The sequence below is a fragment of the Molossus molossus genome, unplaced genomic scaffold (assembly GCF_014108415.1).
Source record: "Molossus molossus isolate mMolMol1 unplaced genomic scaffold, mMolMol1.p scaffold_m16_p_3, whole genome shotgun sequence".
Taxonomy (NCBI): domain Eukaryota; kingdom Metazoa; phylum Chordata; class Mammalia; order Chiroptera; family Molossidae; genus Molossus; species Molossus molossus.
The window spans coordinates 12,564,971-12,581,106 of record NW_023425366.1 but is presented as its reverse complement, the minus strand read 5'-3'; the positions used below and the strand labels follow the sequence as shown (position 1 = coordinate 12,581,106).

General features: G+C 35.4%; 1 protein-coding gene and 1 pseudogene across 4 annotated transcripts in view; one reads left to right on the top strand and one right to left on the bottom strand.

Annotated features, from left to right (window-relative positions):
* The window catches only part of NIPBL (NIPBL cohesin loading factor), a 206,011-nt gene that overhangs the window by 43,567 nt on the left and 146,308 nt on the right, over positions 1-16,136 (top strand). For 2 of the 4 annotated variants that reach the window (XM_036278789.1, XM_036278790.1), the window contains exon 1: positions 10,005-10,023. The exons of the other annotated variants lie outside the window; for them this stretch is intronic. The gene's annotated coding sequence lies outside the window, so the exon portion shown is untranslated. Of the gene's footprint in view, positions 1-10,004; positions 10,024-16,136 lie in introns of those variants that run through there. 4 annotated transcript variants of the gene reach the window in all.
* Positions 3,217-3,716, bottom strand: LOC118641519 (annotated as a pseudogene).

Genomic DNA, 16,136 nt, shown 5'->3' with positions numbered 1-16,136 from the left:
ATATTATTTCATTTAATCTTTAATATAACTGAGGATTAGCCCTGGCCGGTTTGGCTCAGCAGTTAGAGTGTCGGCCTGAGGTTCAGAGAGACCCAGGTTCGGTTCCCGCTAAGGGCACGTACCTCGGTTGCAGTTTGTCCCCGGCCCTGTTTGGGTCGTGCAGGTGGCAGCCTCTTGATATGTCCCTTTCACGTCGATGTTTCTCTCTCTTCCTCTCTCTCCCTCCTACTCTATCTGAACAAAAAAAAAAAAAAAGGAAAAATGTCCTCTGGTGAGGATAAACAAAAAAACCCTGAGGATTAGGTACTATTATCCTCACTTTATATTTGAGGAAACCTTTGAAGAGGCTAAGTAAATAATCCAAAGTCATTCACTAGCAAGTGGTGAAATTAAAACTCTCTTCTTGCCAGTATTCCATGTTGTTTGAAGGTTATTTCTGCTGAAGGCTGAGCTAAGAGAAAGTATATAACTTGTATATCCTGTTGTCTGTTCATTTTCATATGTTCCACTTAAATTCCCTGCTCTTTTTTTTCTTCTGCTCAGATAAAATAGAAACACAGTATTCCATATTCTGTCTCTCACTTCTAGGTCATAAATTTGTTTTAATCTCCTGCTTTGCTCATTTTGCCTAGGTATCCTTTATGAATATTTTCTTCTCATTTTCATACCCATTCCTAAATCCAGTTCATTGATTGACTTAATTACTTCAGTAGCTTCCTCATCCCCTTGGCCTTACCTTTCTGACTATGAGAATAAACATCTCACTTAATCTCTTTGGCTCACTCCACAAACATCTTACCACTTTTGGACACTTGTTAAGTGCATCTTTGCTAACTTTTTAGTTCTAAGTTTTATAGGTGAGAGTTGATTCTTTTGATTAAAATTATTTGGATTTTTTTGTTGATTTTGGGTAACAAGTTTTTTTTCTTGAAGATTTCACTTTTGTCAATGAAAAAAGAGCCACTTTTATAATCATCTATTATATTCCTTAAAATTAACCTATATACTACAATTGAGTTTAGCCTTCAAATGTTTCAGTCAGTTTATGCCTTTCTTATGGTAGCATTGTACCTACCTGGAATTTACTAGTTAAATGAATGTGACAATAATTATAACATATTATGTTAGTTACACTTTAGAGAAAATTAATCTGCCTGTCTTGTAAAATCTATCATTTTATTGCTATGTTATAAGTCTTACATATTATTTTATGCTTCTTTTCTAATAATTATAGAATTTTAAAGCTGTCCTTCTTAAACTTCTATCCACCACTGATGGCTCATACTGTGCAAAGTGTCTTGTGTAAGTTGTCTCTAAAACTCAGTGACCATTCAAGGTTGTAGGAACTATGTCTATTTTGCACATTAAAAAAAAGACCTCAAAAGAGTTAATTGATTTGCATAATTATATGTGCATTACATTTATGTTCTTTGGTCTTCCTCTCGCCAATGTAATGTCATTTTTAATTCCCATATTTGGTTATTAAATCAAGCAATTTTTAAAAGACTCATATAGAGTAGTTTTAGGTTTATGACAAAATTGAGATGAAGGTACAAATATTTGTCATATACCCCCAGTCCCTACACATGTATAGCCTCCCCTCCCCTATTATCGCCATCACTCACCAGAATGGTACATTTTTACCAAGTACACATCATAATAACTCAAAGTACATAATTTACCTTAGGGTTTACTCTTGGTGTTGTGCATTCTGTGGGTTTAGATAAATGCGTGATGACATATATACTAATATGGAATTATTATTATTATTATTATCATCATCATTATTATACCATACAGAGTATTTTCACTGTAAAAATTTTCAGTGCTCTGCCTGTTGATCTCTCTTCCCTCTTTCCACCCCTGGCAACCACTAATCTTTGTATTTACTTCATAGTTTGCCTTTTCCAGAATGTTTTATATTGGAATCTTACCTTGTGTAGCCTCTTCAGATTGGCTTCTTTTACTTAGTAATATCCATTTAAGATTCCTCCATGTCTTTTTATGACTTGATAACTCATTTCTTTTCTTTTCTTTCTTTTTTTATCCTCGCCCGAGGACATTTTTTTCCATTTTTTGTTCAGATAGAGTGGGAGGGAGAGAGAGGGAGAGAGAGAGAGAAACATCGACGTGAAAGGGACACATCGAGTGGCTGCCACCCGCACTACCAACCAGGGCCGGGGACAAACTGCAACCGAGGTACGTGCCCTTAGCGGGAACCAAACCCGGGTCTCTCTGGACCGCAGGCCAACGCTCTAACCGCTGAGCCAAACTGGCCAGGGCATTTCTTTTTAACACCAAAGAATGTTTCATTGTCTGGATATACCACAGTTTATCCTTTTACCTATGGAAGGACATCTTGGTAGCTTCCAAGTTTTTGTGGTTATGAATGAAGCTGCTATAACCATTATGAACAAAGCTACTATAACCATCCATGTTTAAGTTTCTGTGTAGACATAACTTTTCAACTCCTTTGAGTAAATACCAAGGAGTGTGATTGCGAAATTGTATGATAACAGTATGTTTAATTTTTGTTAGAAATCGCCACACTGTCTTCCAAAGTGTATTTTTCGTGTTCTGGATTTTGGCTATTTTAATAGGTGGTATGTATCAAGTAAATTTTAAAAATCAAATTGGTTAGCCCTGGCTGGTGTGGCTTAGTTTGTTGGGTATCATCCTGTCCACCCAGAGGTTGCTGGTTCAATTCCAGTCTGGGCATATGCTTTGCTTTCTTTCTTTTCTTTTTATTGCACACTTATATTTAACGACTTTTTATATAGAATGCTAAGAGCATTTCATATTAATATTTGTACCATTGCACAACCAAATCTAACTCCTAAATGAATGCATTAGAGTTTAAAGGTTTTTTGGGTTTTTTTTATCCTCACCCGAGGACATTTTTCCATTTTTTGTTCAGGTAGAGTGGGAGGGGGAGAGAGGAACAGAGAGAGAGAGAAACATCGATGTGAAAGGAACACATCGAGTGGCTGCCACCCGCACAACCGACCAGGGCCGGGGACAAACTGCAACCGAGGTACGCGCCCCCAGCGGGAACCGAACCCGGGTCTCTCAGGACCGCAGGCCGACGCTCTAACCGCTGAGCCAAACCGGCCAGGGCTAGAGTTTAAAGGTTTAATGGCAATAATGAGGGGAGGAAAAAGCATAAATTTGTTTTACATAACTGAGTGAAAAATAAACGTAAGTAGTCAATACAATTTAATAAGGCCTCATGCGTCCCAAAAGAGGTGATGCCCCATTCGGAGAGGTGATAGCTATGTCCAGATAATCTTCTGTCTGAAACTTCTACGACTACAGGGTCATGGAATCATCAGTCACCTTTCTCTTGGACATGGTGCTGCCAATCTCCTTTACCTGATAACCAGGTCTTTTAATATCCGTAAAATCAATTGCAAAATTTAAATGTGTGCCCTTCTTTCTAGCTTCCGGGTAGACTTCTTTTACTAAACTAGTCAGTTCTTTCAAGGTTGCCTCCATCCAGGTGTAGATCTGCAGCTTGCTGGACTGCCGTTCCCGCAGGAAAACTCATCCATGCGGTGGTGGCACGGGTTGTTGGTAGTGAAGATGCGCAGCAGCAGCAGGCATGTCATCTCCCGGTCCTTCTTAATTTCCTCCTGAGTGACGTGTGACTCCACTGCCATCTTCCTCCAGTAGCCTGAGAGAAGCTTGCTCTGACCTCCGACCCTGGCAGCGAGCATGCAAACCGCTGATGGATGTTTCACTCTCACATCAATGTTTCTCTCTTTCCCTCTCCCTTTCTCTCTAAAAAAAAAATAAAAATTTCTTTTTAAAAACCAATTGATTAGATAACATTATGACAGTAGATACTGAATTTTTTTTTTTTCATTTAATATTCTCTTTGTTTTTTATTTGTATATCACTCTTTTCCCTTATTCTCAGGGCAGTACTGCCAGTTGCTCTTAGTCACATATACATTGTTTGTTTTTGAAATGGAAGGAAGTCATGTCTTTATGCCTCATTTCACTAAATGTTTTTAAATGTTTGGTGAGAAGTTACCTGTTGGTTGTAATTTATAAACTACAGAATACAAGATTTTCACGAAATGAGATTATGGTTCTTTTGCTGCTTACAAAAACATTAAAATATTTTATTACATATTGAAACTTGCTATCATAATCACAGAAAGATAAGGGTTAAAGTAGTTATATGTTGTCATTTAAGTTTTAAGGACTAAAATGGGACATATGATTAAAATAATAGATGCATTTGTTTTCTAGAAGAAAAGGAAAAGAAAATACAGGTGGTACTAAATCTGAAATGGGAACTTCTTTGTTGCCAATTTAATACAAATGTACTGAATGTTCCAGTTATTTGTTCCCTTGTAACAAACTACCCCAGAACTTAGTGTGACTTAACAACCATTCTCTTATGTGTCCTGATTTTGTGGGTAAGGAGTTTCAGGGTAGGGCTCAGCTTTGTTCATGTGGTGTTGATGGAAATTGCTTGGAGGTAAGTTACTCAGCTAGCTGGTCTTTATGGTACAAGATGGCTCACCCAAAGAGTGCTACCTAAGTGGAGATGGCAAGAAGTCTGGGCTCAGCTGGGACATCAACCAGAGCACAGAACACAGAATCACCACCATGGCTGTTTCATGGTAGTCTGACATTTGACATGGTGGATCAAGGCTCCCAGAGAGTTAAAGAATGTGCTGAAGGAAAGCTACAAGGTTTCTTATAACTTAGCCTTGGGAATCCCAGGTCATTTCTGCCAAATTTTATTTGTCATTTTCAGATTCAAAAGGAGGGGAATTAGACTTCAGTGTGAGAACTAAGAAAGAATTTGTCAGCTAGTTTTAGTCTGCCACAGTTTATCACACTAATTATTTTACATTGTGTAAATTCAAGTGAAAAATGAATTGGTGGTAGAGAGGGCAAGTGTTTTTATGTATTTTCTATCATGAACAGATTTAAACAATTGTTGTTAGAATCAGAGTAGCTGTAACTGAAGTTGAGCTTTTCCTGGAACTCATTTATTGGTTTTATTTAAAAGGAGGAGTTGGTTTTGTTAATGATAGAACTTATAAACCTTTTCCCTCTGAATATGTACATTCTTCCGCTAATATTTATATTTTGATTAACAATATAAAAAACCCTGTGCTTTCATCTCACAAGTCTTGAGTTCAAGAGTTATAGATGTATGAGATCTGAGGAAGGACAAAGAATCCTATGCTTCATTTCTTAGCCTCTGAGCCAGCATTATATCTTTTTTTTTTCCTACCAATTTATATAACACTAAATATTATAAATTATGTTTCCTAAAATAAGATGCAGGCTAATATTTTACTGAGAGGATACAAAAATATCAAAGTACATTTCTGGTTAAGAAATATTATAATTCATATTCAAAATTTGAGGACCATTTTTAGGATTTAGGCTTTTATTCTGAATGACAGAGGAAGTTATTTAAGGATTTTGATCAGAGAGGAGTGACATGATTGGATCTATATTTGTATTTTTTAAAAAATTTTTTTATCCTCACTTGAGGACATTTCTGCATTTATCTTCAGATAGAGCGGGAGGGAGAGAAGAAGAGAGAGAGAAAGAAACATCAATGTGATTGCCCTGGCCAGTTTTGCTCAGCGGTTAGAGCGTCGGCCTGCGGTCCAGAGAGACCCGGGTTTGGTTCCCGCTAAGGGCACGTACTTCGGTTGCAATTTGTCCCCAGCCCTGGTTGGTCGTGCGGGTGGCAGCCACTCGATGTGTCCCTTTCACGTCGATGTTTTTCTCTCTCTCTCTCTTTTTCCTCCCTCTCCCTCCCACTCTATCTGTACAAAAAATGGAAAAATATCCTCGGGTGAGGATAAAAAAAAGAAAGAAAGAAAGAAACATCAATGTGAGAAAGACATATCGAGTGGTTGCCACCCACAAAACCCCATCCAGGGTCCGAGACAAACTGCAACCAAGGTACGTGCCCTTAGCGGGAACCGAACCCGGGACTCTCTAGTTCGTGGACCAACATTCTAACCGCTGAGCAAAACCAGACAGGGCTGGATCTATATTTGAGCAGAATCTCTTGCTGCTGTTAAGCTGCTTGGAAGTAGCAAGGGTAGGAAAAAAAAACAAAAAACTAGGAGGCTATGAGGGAGGAAGGTGGCTTGGGAATGGGAAAATTCAAGATATATTTTGAAGGTTCAGGCTCATGATTCAAATGTGGGGTAAGAAATAAGTCAAGGATAATACCAAGATTTTTGGCCAAAGCAACTGGCAGAATGGGTTGTTTTTCATCAAAATAGGGAACGTTCCATAAGTAGCTGGGGTGAAGGAAAATGTAAGGAGCTCATTTTGAAAATGTTCAAGTATAAGGTGGATATTAAACATCCAAATGGAGATGTCAAATAGGCCATTGGATATACCGATCTGGAGTTCAGGAGAGAGGTCCAGGCTGGAATCATTAGCATATATGATGTGTAAAATCCTTGAGACAGACAAATCACCAAGGGAGAATCAAGAAATAAAGTGGTTGAGGAGATGAAAATAATAATTAAGAATGTGAAAAAAGGTTAAAAAAAAAAAAGAAAACAGTAATGGCAATATTAGTGCCAGACAGGGTAGAACTTAAAGTTAAAATACTAAATCATGCAGTAAAGAGAGACATTGAAAAAATAAGTAAATAAAAGGAAAGTTTGTCAAGAAAGTACACGAGGCAAAACTTATGAATCCAGATATCCAACAAATAATATATAAAGCCAAAAAAAATGAAATGTAAAGCCAACTTGACAAAGCAATTATATAGTGTGCGTATGTGTATATAGAGATTTAATACACCTTTGTAGTACTAGACAGATTGTAGACACAGTAGGGAGATTAGAGGTACTGGTTGAATAGTTAACAAGCTCAATAAAGAGGTACAGAAATTCAAATAAAGAATATACTTTATTTTTTTAATCCTCACCCAAGGATATGTTCAGTTTGTTTTTTGTTTCTGTTTTTTTAGGGAGAGGGAAGGAGAGAGTGAGGTGGGGGGGGGGGGGGGAGAAACATTGATGTGAGAAATATCAATTGGTTGCTTCTCATATGTATCCCAGTGGGGACAACCTGCAACCTAGGCACGTGCCCTGATCAGGAATCGAATCCGTGACCTTTCGGTGTACAGATGACAGCTCCAACCAACTGAGCCACATGGCCAGGGCAGAATATACTTTTTTAAAAGTAAAAATCTCCCCTTTGGTCTCAGGGCAAAATTCAAATTTTGCTATTTTACTTAATTCCATTCCTTTTTTAATGTGATAGTAAGAAATGACCCTTTATTTCTGGCTTCACCAAATATTTATTGATGCCTGTTCCATACCATGCTTGATTAGAATGTAGTAATATATAAGATATTCTCATTTTCTGTCCTCTTACAATTTGATGTTCAGGGAGGGAATTAGTTATAAAACAACTAGTTACAGAAATGGTTAGTTATTTCATTATAGTTTTGACAAGAGCTTTTGGGAAGAACACAATTTGAAGATATGTTTAACAGAGGATGTAATGTAGCCTAGGAGAGAGCTGAGACAGTGAGCAGAGTAGATAATTAGGCAGTAGAAAGAATTGGGGAATGGGTAATTTACGCCCCCCCGCCCTCATGCCAATCCTGACCAACTCCAGTTCTTTCCATTTTTACTTTGATCTCTTTCATGTTTTGAAGATAATATAGGAATTCAGGAAGATAGAATCTCTTAAGCAATAGAAATATGGTTTATCTTCATTTTGTCAATTTATTTAAAAAGTCATCCCTGTAACTTTATAATATAAAGTTTTGTGAAAGATATTGTAGAACATGCATTCTCAAAAGGGTTACAATTGGTTGGGAAGGGAGAATCTTAGATTAAACAGTTTAGAAACACTGGCTTATAATAAAGTGACTGCTTCAATTTGTAAGAGAACAGCTTTCATTAGGGGAAAGATTCTAACATCTAAAAGGAATTAGACAGCAAAAGCTAATTTGAGAAGCAAGATTTTACTATATATTGAGTTACACTTTGTATTGGTAAAGGTAATTCAAAGCCAGATATTTTTAAGCATTTTATACTAGAGAGAAATATTTTACAGCACTTCTAATGAAGCATATTGTAGAGTCTTTGAATTCTAAAGAAGCATATACTACAAACTGATTGCTACCTTCCTGGTTTTATATAACATTGATTAATAATTGTCTCAATGATTTTTATTTAGCTACAACACAAATTTTATACTTTGCAATTCAGACATTACTTGCTGCTAAAAAGCCTATAATAGTATAATGGAAAATTTCCTTATTTCTTACATAACTTTTTTTCTAAACATTGTACACCTTTTGACAGAAAGGATTTAGTTGGTCAGAAACATTATAGTTTTCAAGTGTCAAGAACAGAATGAAATTTCAAAGAAAGATGGTATTCAATTTTGGAATAGTATCTAAAATAGTTTACAAATGGGTGTATATGTACTGGCAAAGATGCAGTAAGGTGGGATTAGGGGCGTGCAAGACAATTGAGCTTATTGTGCAAAGAGAATTAGAACTTCTAGACACATTATTTTTATTTTTCCTTTTAATATATCTATTTTGTGACTTTACTAATAAACATAATTTTATACATTGGAGACATAAGCACAACAGTATTTATTGAAAAGAATTGTTTTGGAGATCACTGCTTTACAGTGTCTGACTAAGTGAAAAAATGGGCATGGGCTATATGAAATCAGATAAATTTAGTTTTTAAAATTTTGGCATTATTACTTACAAGCTTTATAACTATGACAAGGTAATTATTTTGAACCTCAGTTTTTCCAATTATTAAGTAAGGTAATTTTCATGAGGATGTTTTGAATACCAAATGAGATAATAAATGCGTGTAAGAGGTTCTCTAAAGTTTCCTCCCTTTTTATAGAGCTACAAGAGATATGTTCATGGGATGAAAAATTAATCATTTGCTTAGTGGTTGCCTGGATATTCTCTCTGTGATTATTTTTTATGATCTTGTACCATTTTCTTTCAATAAATACAATAGTCAGTGCACAGAAGAAACAGGAAAGTCAGGACAGTGGGAAAGACTGGAAAGCTTTGCAATTAATTTTCAAAGTGTGCCGTTGAACACATTATTTTATCTCTTTGTTTCTTCATATCTAAAACAAAGGGATTGGAGTAGATTATTTATAAGATGCCTTCCTTCTCTATATATCAGTGAGTCTGTTCAAAACAAGATAATTCTATTAAGTGTAACTTCCATCCTAGGGTAAGTGAAATAGTCTAACTACATAAAAGTGATTGTGTGAGCTTGCTTAAATTACATGATTGCTTACCTTATTCCTCACAAGAAATTTTTGTCAGGCATGGTTTAGGAGCTTATTAATACCACCAAATCATAGTGTTTGTATTTGAATTCCTAGAAATTGTTAATATATGACTAGTGTGTACAATAAGTTCATTTTGTATGATTATCTTTTTAAGGAAAAAATGATTGAAGTAGGAAAATGTTTATAGCTACCTAAAGGAGGGTACTCTCTCTAATTGCATTTTCACAACTTTATTGAGGTATAATTTACATTAATATAAAATTTGTCTATTGTATGTATACAATTCAGTGGTTTTAGTAAATTTAGAGTTGTGCACCCATCAACACAATCTAGTTTTAGAACTTTTCCATCACTCCCAGTATTTCCAAAACTTCCCTCAAGCTGTTTGTAGTCAACTCTCAACTCCCATATGCGTTCCCCTGCCTTAGGCAACTACTGATCTACTTTCTGTTTCTGTAAATTTTGGGGGACATTGTGTCTGAAAGGAATTATACTATATGTAGTCTTTTGCATCTAACTTCTTTCACTTAGCATGTTTTTAAGGTTCATGGCACAGCATGTATAAGTATTTTGTTTCTTTTTATTGCTGAATATTATTTTATCATATTGATATACCGCATTTTGTTTATTCTTTCACTAGTTTCCAGTTTTTGACTACTGTGAATAATGTTTCTTTGAACATTGATGGACACATTTTTGTATGGGCATATGTTTTCATCTCTCTTAGGTAGGTTCCTAAAAATGGAATTGCTTAGACCTACAACAAATTAACTTTTTAGGAGACTGTCAAACTGTTCCAAAGTGGCTGTGCCATTTGACTTTTCTACTAGCATTGTATTTAGGGTTCCAATTTTTCCACATTCTCATCAACACTTGATATTATCTTTTTGATTATGGCCAATTTAGTTGGGTGTGTTGTGGTATCTCATTGTGATTTTAATTAGCATATTTCTACTGGCTAATGGTGTTGAGCACTTTTTTGTGTTTATGAGCCATTCATGTCTTCTCTAGTGAAACGTCTATTCAAGCAAGTCTTTTGCCCATTTTAAAATTGGATTTGTTATCTTATTAAGTTGTGAGAGTTCATCTATATTCTGAATACAAATGTGTTGTCAGATACATGATTTGCTAATATTTTTTTCCCAGTCTGCGGTTATCTTTTTATTGTCTTGTTGCTGTTTTATAGTGTACAAAAGTTTTTAACTTTAATGAAGTTCAGCTTATCAGTTTTATCTATTATGGCTCATGTGTTTGTTGTCTAAGAACTCTGCCTGATACAAAACCACAAAGATTTTTCTCCTATATGTTCTTTTAGTTGATTTATTGTTTTAGCTCATACATTTAGATCTTTGATCCATTGGAATTAATTTTTGTATATGATATAAGAGTCTAAGTTTATTATTATTTTTTTGCATATGATAACCAGTTGTCCCAAACTATTTGTTGTTATAATTTGTGAAAAATCAATCTAGCATAAATGTTAGGATTTATTTCTGGAATTTTAGTTCTCTCCATTGATCTATTCTTACACCTATTCTTATACTAATAACACATTCTCTTGATTACTTTAGCTTCATACTGTGTTTTAAAATTAGTTGTAAGTCCTCTGACTTTGTTCTTTTTCAAATTGTTTTGGCTTTCTAGATCTTTTGATTTACACATAAAATTAGAATAAACCTGTTTATTTTTTTTAAGCCACCTAGGATTTTGAAAAAGATTGTGTTGAATCTTTACATCATCAATTTGAGGAAAATTGCTATATTAACAATATTGAGCCTGTCAGTCCATGAGCATGAAATATTTCTCCATTTAGCTTTTACTCTAAACAATGTTTTATAACATTTTACAAATCTTATACTACTTAAATTTTTTGCCTAATTATTTTTTGTGGTGCTATTTTTAATAGAATTGTTTTTATTTTATTTTCACGTTTTTGCTGGAATATAGAAACGCAGTTGTTTTTTGTGTATTAATTTTGTATCTTGTGACCTTGCTAAGTTTGTTTATTAGTTCTAATAGTTTCTTAGGGGTTCCTTAGGATTTTCCACATAGAGGATAATGTCATTTGATAATAAACAATTTCACTTCTTTTTAAAATTTGAATGTATGTAATATCTTTTCAATGTTTTATTTTTTAAGTTTGTTATTATCATTATTATTGGCATTATATCACTAGCTAGAACCTACAGTACAGTATTCAGTCAAGTAGTAAGAACAAATATCCTTGTTCTTCTGGTGTTTGGAGGGAAATAGCCTTCACCATTAAATATGTTAGCTATAGACTTTTCATAGAGGTCCTTTAATATTTCGAGTTTTTTGACCATTTTTATTTATTTGTTTTTTTCTTTATTGATTTTAGAGAGGGAGGAAGGGAGAGAGAGAGAGAAACAGCGATGAGAGAGAACATCGAATTGGCTATCTCCAGCATGCCCCTCCATTGGGGATTTGGCCCCCATCATGGGAATGTGCCCTGACCAGGAATCAAACCAGTGACCTCTTGGTGCTTGGGTTGACGCTCAGCCACTGAGCCACACCGGCTGGGCTTTTGACCATTTTTATAAAGAACGAGTATTGGATTTTGTCATGTGCTTTTCTTGCATCTGTTGAAATGATTGTGCAGTTTTTGTGTTTTATTCTATGAATAATGTTTTTACATTAATTGATTTTCAGATGGTAAACCTACCTAGTATTCTCAGGAAAAATCTCATTTGATCATCACGTATAATTCCTTTTTATATGTTGCTGCATTCAGTTAGCTAATTTATTAAACAGGATTTTTTTAATCGATGTTCATGAAGGATATTAATCTATAGTTTTCTTAAGTCTTCTCTGTCTGGCTTTGGTATTAGGGTAGTACTGACCTCATAGAATGTGTTGTTTCTTACATATTTCATAAGCTTCATTAGTGTAACCATCATTCCTAGGCTTTTTTACTGTGAAGATTTTTTAACATGTAGTTAAATGACCTTATTTGGTATAGATTTACTTAGATTTTCTAATTTTTGTATTCATTTCTGGTAGTTTATGTCTTTCTAGGATTTTCTTTTTTTTTTTTAATTTAATTAATTTATTTTTGTTACAGATGTTTCTCCTTTTCTCCCCATTGATTCCCCCCATCCCCTCCCTCCTTGCTTTACTGTCCATGTCCATTGTTCATACACACATGCATATAAGTTCTGTGGTTTATCTCTCCCCCACCATCCCCTCTTCTGGGGATTATCAGTCTGTACCCCACTTCCACGTCTCTGGGACTACCCCATTCCTCAGACTGTTATGTTCATTATATTCCACAAATAAGTGAGATCATATGATTCATTATATTCCACAAATAAGTGAGATCATATGATACTTGTCTTTCTCTGTTTGGCTTGTTTCACTTAGGGTGATACTTTCCAGGTCCCTCCATGTCATCTCAAAGGATAAGAGATCTTTCTTTCTTACAGCTACATAGTACTCCATTGTGTATATGTACCACAGCTTTTTTATCCATTCATCTACTGATGGACATTTGGGCTGTTTCCAGATCTTAGCTATTGTAAATTTTAATTTTGTTCTGTTGTTCAAGCAACATCCTTTTATGATTCTAAATGTATTTAGATTTGTTTGTAGCCAAAGAGCCTTTGGGTAGAGTGTTGTTCAAGTCTTTTACATCCTTGCTGATTTTCTCTCTAGTTCTGCTTCTTCATTGAGTTTTGTCAGTTCTTGCTTTATGTGTTTGGCAGATTTGTTGTTAGGTGTGAGTGGATACTTTTATAAATGTTATATCCTCCTGATGTGTTATTGGCTCTTTTCATCATTATGAAATAATCTCTGTTTGTCTTTAGTACTATTTATCTCAAAGTCTATTTCATCTGCTATTAATGTAGCACTTCAGCCTTCTTACTAATGTTTGTATGGAATATCTTTTCCATTATTTTACTTTCAACCTATTTGTATCTTTGAATCTAAAATGTGTCTTTTGTAGAAGCAGTGTCCATAGGCCTTTGTTTTATCCAGTATGATAATCTCTGCCTTTTGATTGACATGTTTAGTCTATTCCCATTTAATGTGATTATTGATGGTTGAATTTACGCCTGCCATTCTTTTACTGCCTTTTTTTTGTGTGTTAAATATTCTTTTTTTTTTCTTTTCATTTTTTGTTCAGGTAGAGTGGGAGGGAGAGAGAGGAAGATAGAGAGAAACATCGATGTGAAAGGAACACATCGAGTGGTTGCCACCCGCACAACCGACCAGGGCCGGGGACAAACTGCAACCGAGGGTACGCGCCCTTAGCGGGAACCGAACCCGGGCCTCTCAGAACCGCAGGCCGACGCTCCAACCGCTGAGCCAAACCGGCCAGGGCAAATATTCTTTTAATTTAATTTTCTTATTGATTTTTTTTTTTTTTTTACCATTTTTAAGATTTATTTTCTTAGACGTTGCTACTGGGATTGCAAAATGTATCTCAGTTTATCACAATCTACTTTTATAGTTTATTTTTTATCTCAATATAATACAGTAAATAAAAGTTAAATTAGATTTTTCTAGAATGGTAGTACTAAGCTTAAAATACTTTTGTTTTCTAAATAATCATACATTTTTATACATTGACAATTCTGTTCTGTGTTTCTGAGCTATGCTGTTGTCAGTGCTAGTATGTTTTCCATGGTAGTTAACTATCCATGTCAGTATTTAGAATTTATATCTAGTTAATTGTGGTTTCAAACCTATATTGAGTTCTGTTATGTTAGTTAATAATTATTATAAACTCCCAGTTTCCTCACTACAGCTCCCCCAAAACTTTACAAATTACAGCATTCCTGTTTCTTATGGAAAATAGGCAAATTAGACTATTAGCTAAGTTTTTTTCCACCATAATTCAGTGATTTCATTTGATAAAAAGTGTCTGTGGTAATTGTAATATTTACTTTGATACATTTGCATAATGGTAATTCAAAACTTATTCACCAATTGTTGCTGAAATCTAATCAGATGGTAGAGACACTTTTTATTTCTTGGCTTTGGTCTTAGAGGGATGAGAATTTAATCTGATTTCAAGAAATAAAAAGGAGGCTTGTAAAGTTAGGAGCCATAACATGCTGAAAGTAGAAAGTTTGTTTTTAATACCAACTTAGTGGTAATTTTTATAAAGAATCTAATATTTGCCCTGTCAGTGTGGCTCAGTGGATTGAGCATCATCCCATGGACTGAGAGGTCCTGGTTTGATTCCTGGTCATGGCACATACCCTGGTTGCCGGCTCGATCCCCAGTAGGGGGCGTGCAGGAGGACGCTGATTGTTGTATCTCTCTCACATCGATGTTTCTGTCCCTATCTAAAAAAATCAATAACAGCATATTTTAAAAAAGACTTTAATGTTTTAATGTAATTAGCAGAATTATGGTTTCAGAAATCAGTAGTGAAAATGAACCAGTTCGCCCTGGCCGGTTTGGCTCAGCGGTTAGAGCGTCGGCCTGCGGTCCTGAGAGACCGGTTCCCGCTAAGGGCGTGTACCTCGGTTGCAGTTTGTCCCCGGCCCTGGTCGGTTGTGCGGGTGGCAGCCACTCGATGTGTTCCTTTCACATCGATGTTTCTCTCTCTCTCTGTTCCCCTTCTCTCTCCCTTCCACTCTACCTGAACAAAAAAATGGGAAAATATCCTCGGGTGAGGATAAAAAAAAAAAAAGAAAAAGAAAATGAACCAGTTCCATTCACTTCAGCACAGAAAAGATGCCAACTGGATCTTATTATTTAACTTCCCTTGTTCCCCCATCATCTATTTTTAAAAGTATGTTTGATAAGAAGTTAGTAATACAGGCTTTTTAAAAAATCAGTTTTGGGTTTTATTCTAGATTTTTTCCAACGATTCAAATGACCAATCTGTGTAAAAGTTTAACTCTAAGTTTTATACTCTTCTGTTGTTGTTTTTTTTTTAATTCTCACCCAAGAATTTTTTCCATGTATCTTCAGATAGAATGGGAGGGAGGTGGAGAGAGAGAGAGAGAAAAAGAAACATTGATGTGAAAGAGACACATAGATTCATTGCCTCCCACACGATACCAACCAGGACTGGGGATGAACCGAAACCAAAGTACGTGACCTTGACTGGAATTGAACCCGCAACTCTGGTCCACAGGCCGATGCTCTAACCACTAAGACTAACCGTCCAGGGCTTTATACTCTTCTTAATAAGAGTGTTGAAGCAGGAGGAATCCTAGAGTTTAACTGCTAGGTCTCTGTTATATGTGGTTCCCTTTCCAATAAAAACAAACACGGGGCTGCTAATATAAGCTTAATATGTAAAGACCTTACTTTTTAGATCACTTGATTATGTTTGGAAATGACTTCCTGGTGTCATCACCTTAAATATATGAACTTGCTCAGCATCCAGATTTCAAACTCTGTTTACCTAGTGTTTAATTCCTAAGGCCTAACTCAAGGCCTTAATACATTGCCTAGCAGTTTCCCACTGTTTTTATTTCAGTTTAACCTACAAATAATATGACCATTATTTTGCTGGGTATTATAGGGGAATGAAAAATTAATGAGACAAGATTTTGTTCTTAAGGTGCCAATGAAATGATTAGACAGACTATAACCATACATGGCCAGACATGACTTGTTGCATGTAATGCATGAGTTCATTAAAGGAAACGATTGTGAAGTACAATAGTAGAGAAAGGTTTCAGGGAGGAGGTAGAGCTTGAATAAAGGATAGAATTGGTTTAGGTATAGAAGGGAAAATGAACAGTATAAGGAAATGTACTGGCACAAGATTGGAGGATAACATGTTTTGGGAACAGAAAAAAAGACCATTCTGGCAAGAATGAGGAGTTTGTGTTGGAATAAGGGAGAGAAACTATA